We start from the raw sequence: 9,006 nt of genomic DNA on the forward strand, positions 1-9,006 counted from the left end.
CCCCCCTCTTAAGCGGCTTCCAGAGGCTCCCCAAAGGGTCATAGAAGTCCAGGAGGGAGGCGGAGTGGAGGCAGAACAGGGGGTGGGATGGAGGGCCAGGTCCCTGTGGAATTGGAGGACCTGGAGACTGAGGCAGAGCCAGTGGAGCAGGTATCCAGGGTGGATCCAGCTGAACAGGAAGTCAGGGCGGAGCCGGCAGAGCAGGAAGCCAGGGTGGAGCCGGCAGAGCAGGAAGCCAGGGTGGAGCCGGCAGAGCAGGAAGCCAGGGTGGAGCCGGCAGAGCAGGAAGCCAGGGTGGAGCCGGCAGAGCAGGAAGCCAGGGTGGAGCCGGCAGAGCAGGAAGCCAGGGTGGAGCCGGCAGAGCAGGAAGCCAGGGTGGAGCCGGCAGAGCAGGAAGCCAGGGTGGAGCCGGCAGAGCAGGAAGCCAGGGTGGAGCCGGCAGAGCAGGAAGCCAGGGTGGAGCCGGCAGAGCAGGAAGCCAGGGTGGAGCCGGCAGAGCAGGAAGCCAGGGTGGAGCCGGCAGAGCAGGAAGCCAGGGCGGAGCCAGCAGAGCAGGGCGAGCCGAAGACCACCAGGACAGAGCAGGCGAAGCTGAAGACCAAAAGGGCGGAGCTGGTGGAGCTGAAGAGCACCAGGGCGGAGATGAGGACCACCACAGCTGAGCAGATGGGACCGAAGATCCCCATGGTGGAGCTGATGGTGCTGAGGACCACTTCAGTGGAGCTGATGGTCCAGGAAACCACCACGGCGGATCAGGCAGGACTGCAATAGAGAGCACAGAGAGGTTAACAATGGCCTCTGTGGCTGTAACAGGACAGACAGACAGTTCAGAGATGGCATCTTTGGGCATAACAGGGCAAGCAGAGAGTTCTGGAATGGCCTACTTGGTCATGACAGGACAAGCTGAGAGTTCAGGAACGGCCTCCTTGGTCATGACAGGACAGGTTGACAGTTCAGAAGTGGGCGCCACTGCCCAGAGAGGAGCTGAAGTGGACACCACAGACTCGGGAGGTTTTGCAGCAGAGGCCATCACCTCAGGAGGAGCTGGAACAGACTCATGGACTGGAGCGGGCTCCGGACCAGACCCACAGACCGGAGCAGGTTCTGGAGTGGATTCATGGACTGGAGCAGGCTCAGGAGGAGTAGTAGTGCAGTGTGTAGCCCAACCACACAGGATGGCTTAACCAGCCAAAACCAGCGGTGGGTCCTCCAAACTGGAAATCAGCCCCAAATGTCTTTGGCCATGAGGGCTGAAGACTGTGGCGTGACATCCATGACAGCTGGAGGCTCTGGGCTCAGAAAGTCTTGAATGTGGTCCTCGAAGGAATGCATTCCCTGATGAAGGCAAACTAACCTGATTGCTGGCTCCATGATTGGCCTGGAAACACTCGAAAAGCTGCTGGATCCAGACATGGTTGAGCCTTCTGTTACGGGCGATGTGACAACGGAGTAGGGATTGGGTGAGAAGGTGAAGGTCAGAGATCTGGGGTGAGAAGGTGAAGGTCCGAGATCTGGGGTGAGAAGGTGAAGGTAAAGGATGGAGTGCCCTCTAAAGGAGCTCATGGGCACTCCAGCTGGAGATCGTGACAGATATAATGCAAGTCAGTGTCTGCACATTTTTGAGAATAAAAATAAAGCAAATCAGGAAACACAAAATTAATACCCGTGTCTCCTTACAATATATTGAGGTCTTATGAAGCGTAACGATCTGTCTGCACAAGAAACTGATCATTATTACCGGTAATCCAGGCCCTCAGGCAACATGGAAATCCAGTGCTCTCAGACAGTTCATTTCAATGAACCGGTTCACTTTACTAGTTCATTTACATAATCACGCAATGACGTAATGTATACACAATTAGAATATTAAAGCACCCAATAATGATGTGAAACATGGATGTCTTATGTCTAGAGCATATAAAGTGAATAAACTAGTCTCTCACCTTTTTACATAAACAATGAGAAACCATGAAAAACACTCATTTCTTCCCTTCATTCAAGTGTTCGTTTCACGCATGCACATATCAGCAGCTTATCGGTCTTCAGTCGAACTGTTTCCTCAGTTCAGTGACTGTTGGAGGAACTGGAGTGCTGAATGAGTTCACAGGTATTAATTTTGTGTTCCTGGATATGCTTTTTTTATTATTCTCAAAGACGGGAAGCCGCTGACTTGCATTTTATGAATCACTAAGGACCACGGTTTCAGCTAACAATCTTCTTTACTGCTCTACAGAAGAAAGAAAAATGACCTACATGTTGGATGGCCTGAGGGTGAGTAAATTAACAGAAAATGTTCATTTTTTGGTGAACTCTGCCTTTAAGACATGGTCAGGTTCTGTTTGGTTTCAATGCGCTGAAGCATTGTTCAGTTACTCCAGGATTTCTTGATTCTGTGATTGCACAATTTTATGCAAAATCAAACACTGCATTATTTGTAGCACCTTGCATTTTTGTTTGAAATCCTGATGAAACTGATTGATAATATACTGCGTCATGTTTGTTTGACTTGTTTTAGTGTCACTAACTACTCTAAAGTTATAAATAATGGTCAGTCTAATCGTAGTCCTTGAGCTGCTTTGTTTTTTTTAGCAAATCTACTCAACCCTACAATGAGACTCCATTGATGTGCTTGAGCTGTTAGATGGACATTTATGTTCTTAGCAGATGTTTTTTCATCCAAACTATTTTCTAGAAAGTTCACATACAGTGTAAGGGGCAAATACTAGAATCAGTAGCTCTAATGTGATATATGAGAAGAATGAAGCTGGTGCTGTGAAAGTGCTGGATTGAGGTGAGTTACTAAAGATCAGTCAAGTCAACAAGAGCCACACAAATCTGATGTTCGTTTAGGTTATTGGGTGAAGTGTGAAGCTGATGAGTTTTGATTTGTTTTCTGTAGAGTTTCCAGTCTCTCTCAGCACCTCCTGAATCTACAGACGTAAATGACGATCCCTTCAGTTCTCTCTTCTCTTCTGATGGTCTGAGAGAATATGTCCATCAGCTGAGAGACAAACTGGAGGATTTCTGCAAAGAGGAGTTCAAGAAGATCTCAGACAGAGGTAAAGTCCTGGAGATTCATCTGCTCTCAGAAACCAGTCCATCATCATCTCATATCATGGAGAACATCATATTAGAAATGTCTTAGGAATGGATGCAGGATCATGAGAATCACACTGTTCATGTCTGTTGATTTCCACAGTCACATTCACCAACATTGTTCCCAGGACCAGGAACAACTTCCTACAATGTAAGTCAGTAAGAAAACCAGCAGAAAACTCACTGAGTGTGTTCATGTTCTTCCTGTAGAAGGTGAAAGAAGAGTTTTATAATTGATGATGTAAATGATGATTTGCACAGCATATTCGGTCATCTGTATTGAGACACTGATGGTATACTGAACATGAAGAGTTCAGCTACATGAAAAGATCAAACAGATTCATAATTCCTGATTCTGATGTGTTTTATCTCCATCAGATTCCCGTCAGTTCACTCTGGATCCAAACACAGCATATAAACGCCTCCATCTGTCTGAGAGCAACAGAGTGATAACTGTCAGTAGAACAGAGCAGTCGTATCCTGATCATCCAGACAGATTTGATGAGTTTCGTCAGGTGTTGTGTAGAGAGAGTGTGTGTGGACGCTGTTACTGGGAGATTGAGTGGAGTGAAGGTGATTATGGAGTGCGTATGTCAGTGTCATATAAGAGCATCAGCAGGAAGGGACGGGGTTATGAGAGTAAGTTTGGATATAATGAGGAGTCCTGGGGTTTGGACTACTCTCCCCCGAGTTACTCATTCATACACAATAAGATAGTGACTGATCTCCCTGTAAAGTCCATCAGCAGTAGAATAGGAGTGTTTGTGGATCACAGTGCAGGAACTCTGTCCTTCTACGGCGTCTCTGACACAATGAGCCTCATCCACACAGTCCAGACCACATTCACTCAGCCGCTCTATGCTGGGTTTTGGGTTTCTACACGATCATCAGTGAAACTGTGTTGATGAATCAGAATTGATTGACGAGAGATTCTACCCATAATGCTTTGAGCTGCATGGTAAATCAGTAACGGTGAGATGTTATACACTGTAAAATCTAATTAGTAAGGCTTACTTTAAAAAAAAAAAACATGCAAACCAACTGAAGAAGTGAAATAGGAATATTATGTTGAACTGACAAATGCTTAGTTAGTATAATTCACTTACACCAGAGTTCTAGTAACTAAAAAAGTACTGTAGAGAGTACTTTATAATTTACCTTATATGTACTCTTGACATAAAATGAATAAAATGTAATTGCTACCATTGTTGTGTTTTGCATGCTGAATGTTGAAGTCTGTGTTTGACTCAAGAGGGGTCGATTGCAAGATATTGTCACAAATGTTGAAGGATTACATCAGCCTAATAAAAAACTTAACAAGGTGTTCATGAAAAATGTTAGCAATAAAATTGTAAAATTGTAAAAGTTAGGTCACCTATTTAAAACGACCTATTTATTATTTATCTTTGCTTGTAACCAAATAACTGATTTCATGTTGCATCACTGTATCAATAAGAAGAGAATTACAATAATATAATTACAGTTCCAAGTGCCCAACCAAAGGGAACACTAATCACCCTTGATGGTGAGTTCACACAAAAGCATTTTAAGAAAATCAACATTCATTTATGAAGTCACCTTATGTCATGTTGTCTCAAAAATGTTCAGTTGTATTGACAATTCAACATTCAAGATTACTTTGGGAAAAGAGTGAATGCAACTAGAGAAAGATTACTGCAGAAGTGGAGGAAATGAGTGAAAGTCTATTTTTTTTCTTGACAAAATGGCAACAAAAGAAAGAAAAAAAAGCTTGTTGCACATGCTCTAACCTTCCTTATTTCTTCTTCATTTGTTTTGTTGCACATTAACAGCATATTAGTGCACTGCTGCCTCTCACTGGTGTGTTAATGTCATTGGTTCCTTTGTGGCTACTTGAATATTTTAAGTAAGCGCCACTCAAAGCAGTAAGTAAATTGTTTTATTCGCCTTGAAATTAGCTGAAACTTAATAAAACCTAGTAAGTATAACAACTAAAGATAATTAATTATATCTAAATAAGGTACACTATTGGATTTTACAGTGTAGAGTCTCTTCTTTTCTCTTCATGACATTAATACTGCAGCTGAACTTCTGTCACTGAAGTAACATGTCTGAATAAATGTGTGTAATAAATCCTCATATAGACAGTAAGGTCAGTGTGTGTGTGTGAGAGAGAGTCCTGCTGAGTGATAATGTGTTTCTGTGCTTTTCAATTCAAATGTTCACAGTCAATAAATCATTTTCATTATTCACATTCTGTAGCTCTGGCCCTTTTCAGTGTTTAGTGTTCTTCTGTGTTCCGGTATCACTTTTTTTTTGTCATGCATTTAATTGTTAACAGGATTTTAAAATCTATACGATGTTTAATAGGGAGCCAGTGCAGTGTTGACAGAACCGGGCTAATATGGTCATACTTCCTGGTTCTAGTAAGAACTCTAGCTGCTGCATTTTGGACCAGCTGGAGTTTGTTTATTAAGCGTGCAGAACAACCACCCAATAAAGCATTACAATAATCTAAAGAAACATGGTTTTCGAAGGAAAGATTGCTATCAGATAGCACACCTAGGTTCCTAACTGATGATGAAGAATTGACAGAGCAGCCATCAAGTGTTAGACAGTGTTCTAGGTTATTACATGCAGAGTTTTTAGGTCCTATAATTAACACCTCTGGTTTTTTTTTTTCCAGAATTTAGCAGTAAGAAATTACTAATCATCCAGTTTTTATATCGGCTATGCATTCTGTTCGTTTTCCAAATTGGTATGTTTCGCTGGGCCGCGAAGAAATATAGAGTTGAGTATCATCAGCATAACAGTGAAAGCTAACACCGTGTTTCCTGATGATATCTCCCAAGGGTAACATGTAAAGCGTGAAAAGTAACGGCCCTAGTACTGAGCCTTGAGGTACTCCATACTGCACTTGTGATCGATATGATGCCTCTTCATTCACTGCCACGAATTGATGGCGGTCAGATAAGTACGATTTGAACCATACCATGCTAATCCCCAATTGTAAGTCGCTTTGGAAAAAAAACGTCTGCAAAAATACTACATGTAAATTGTTAACCGTGAAATTAATCTTTATTTGTGTGTGTGAGTGTGTGTTTTCTGCTCACCTGTTCATCTCAATGTTCAGGTATTTGGAAGATTTTGTCATTTTCTTCCTGAATCTCAAGAGTGAATCCAGGGCATCCTCTAATAGCACTAATCTAAAGGTTTCTTTCAGGTCCTTTACAATGTGCCAGTGGGTTTATATTAGCTACAGGTGGTTGGTGTTTCAGTTTCTAAAGGCTGTGTGGCACTTTATATTCAGTGAGTGGAGGTATGTTTGATCAAGGCTCTTTTACAGAGATGAAGGACAGATGAATGGCCATACTGTAGCCTGTGCATTTGCTTCTACGCATCTGCCAGATGCTTTTATACAAAAACATCTTACAGTGCATTCAAGATATATGTTTTATTGATATGTGCCCGCAATATATTGGCATTGCTAGTGCTGTGCTCTACCAGTTAAGAAAAAAGAAAAAAAAAGAAAAACGAAAGTAATATATATATAAAAATAAATATATATTAATAAATATAAATAGTCTGTTAATAGTTCTGGTGTTGCTAATGCCGTGCATTACCAGTTGAGCTAAATAAAAATATCTCACAGTAGATTCATCTCACAGTAGTAATCATTCAGGTCTCAAAAGTAAGCAAAAAATATGAAAATGTAAATATATATTAGAAAGTTACATAAATAACCTTGATGTTGTTGGTGCCACGCTCTACCATGCAGATGTCAAAGGTAAGCAAACAAAATTCTATATATATAAACAATAATAATGTATTTAAAATACATAAGTAAAATATATATATAAAAAAATGTGTATAATTTCTATGTCTAAGAAGTAATTTTCCAGTATCCTTGTGTGTATGCAAACATTAAAATTGCATGAGTTGCATGCATTGACTTTATGGTCTAGGGCTGCAATGACTAAATTGAACTGATACAAATTGATAATTATACTGTATATATAAAAAAAACAGTAATAAATGAATTTTATGATCAGTTAGTTGTTAAGTCACATTTACAGCGACATAAGATCCTTCACGAGTTACGTCACTTTACAGTTGGAAGATTCTCCTCTTTTATGACAAAAATTGAGCATTTTTATGTGATTAATCAGTGAAATTATTTGTACATATTAATGTTTGGATTATTTATTTTCAATTTTAAAAACAGTTATTTGCATTTGATATTGTTCTCAGCATCTGCTGAGTTTGAAGTCTCTTTAATTCCAGAATGACTGCAGGTCACCGTCGTCATGGCAACCGGTTTTACACCTGTTTTTACGCAGCTTTCAGGAATTTTTAACAGGCCGGATTCCATTAACCCGAGCGGCGTCTCGTTCAGAGATTTAGTGCCCTTGAAGAGGAAAACAGCCGGCCTTCATCGACACGACTGACGGGACGACTCAACCAAAACTTACAGCCCAGACTAATTAAGAAAGCAGCGCAGTGTTGATTTCAACAAGCCGGTAAGAGTCTTCTATTGCATGAAAAGTGATTAAAAGTCTGAAAATGTGACAGCACTTTCATTTCTCTCTTATTTTTCAGCACAACTAACCACCTGACATACAGCTGTCATCGGTGTCTGACCGGGTCACGTGATCAAGAAAGAAATCCCATCTTGCATTTCTTCTCATTAAATATCATGTTTCACTTAGAAAAATGTCACAGAAGCAAATGCATTAGATTGTGAATGCATTTCATGTTCATTTGAAATAAAAACTCAGGATCATAGTTTGGTAGTATACATTCAAAGGTTTGGAATAATTGCTTTTTTTTTAAATCCTCACCAAGGTTGCATTTATTTGATAAAATACAGTAAAAATGTGAAATACCTTTACAATTTAAAATAGCTGTTTTCTGTTTGAATGTTCTATTCTTTTACATTTTTATCTTTTTCTGTTTTATTTATTTTAATTTTAGTCTTAGTAATTTTGTTGTGTTTTGTAATTTTTGTTGTCTTTTTTAAAATGTCTATTCTTACTTCTGTAAGTTCTTTTTCATTTTTATATTTTCTGTTTGTTTGTTTTTTAATTTTAGTTAAAGTTTTAGTAATTTTTAGTTGTTGTCATATTTATTAGTTTTTTTATGTATACATAGTTTTTAATTCATTTTTATTTCAGTTTGAATTATTTTAGTACATCGGTTTAAACAAATGAAAAATAAGAAATGTTGTCTTGGCAGTTAACTAAAATAAAATGTTTTTTTTTTTTAAATATGATATTATATCAGTTAACTTTTATTTTATTTCTAGTAACATTTTTAAATATTTTTAATTATATTTTTAGTGAACTATAATGACTCTGTAAATATATTGATGAAAATGTATTCAAATAGAAAAGCTATTTTAAATTTAAATTTTTTTATTTTAATTAAATTTTAAAAATATCAAAATATTACTTTTACTAATTTTTTTCATTTTTACTGTATTTTTGATCAAATAAATGCAGACTTAGTGAGCAGTAGAGACTCAAAAACATTAAACAATCTTAATTGTATTATTTTATTATTAAAATAATATAATATAATTTTATTATATTATCGTATATAACTTCTTACTGGTAGTGTACACACACACACACACACACACACATATATATATATAGAGAGAGAGAGAGAGAGAGAGAGATTATTTATGATTAACTGCTCTTCGTCTGTCAAATACTGTGTAATATAATGTAATGTAATGTAATATAATATAATATAATGTAATGTAATGTAATATAATATAATTATTTTAATTGATTTAAAATAGTGTGTTCTAGTGAAGCACACGATCAGTTTTGCAGTGAATGTGATGCAGTTTTGTGTCTCTTGGCTCTGGTGATCTGTGATCAGTGTGATCTCTCTCGGAGAGCGATGCAGTGACGGTGTTGAATC

General features: G+C 38.8%; 1 pseudogene; it reads left to right on the plus strand.

Moving 5' to 3' along the window:
• Positions 1 to 4,228, plus strand: part of LOC107686819 (tripartite motif-containing protein 16-like protein) — an 18,975-nt pseudogene extending 14,747 nt beyond the window's left edge.
• Positions 4,229 to 9,006: the final 4,778 nt, after the last annotated feature.

The sequence above is a fragment of the Sinocyclocheilus anshuiensis genome, unplaced genomic scaffold (assembly GCF_001515605.1).
Source record: "Sinocyclocheilus anshuiensis isolate Anshui unplaced genomic scaffold, SAMN03320099.WGS_v1.1 scaffold601, whole genome shotgun sequence".
Taxonomy (NCBI): domain Eukaryota; kingdom Metazoa; phylum Chordata; class Actinopteri; order Cypriniformes; family Cyprinidae; genus Sinocyclocheilus; species Sinocyclocheilus anshuiensis.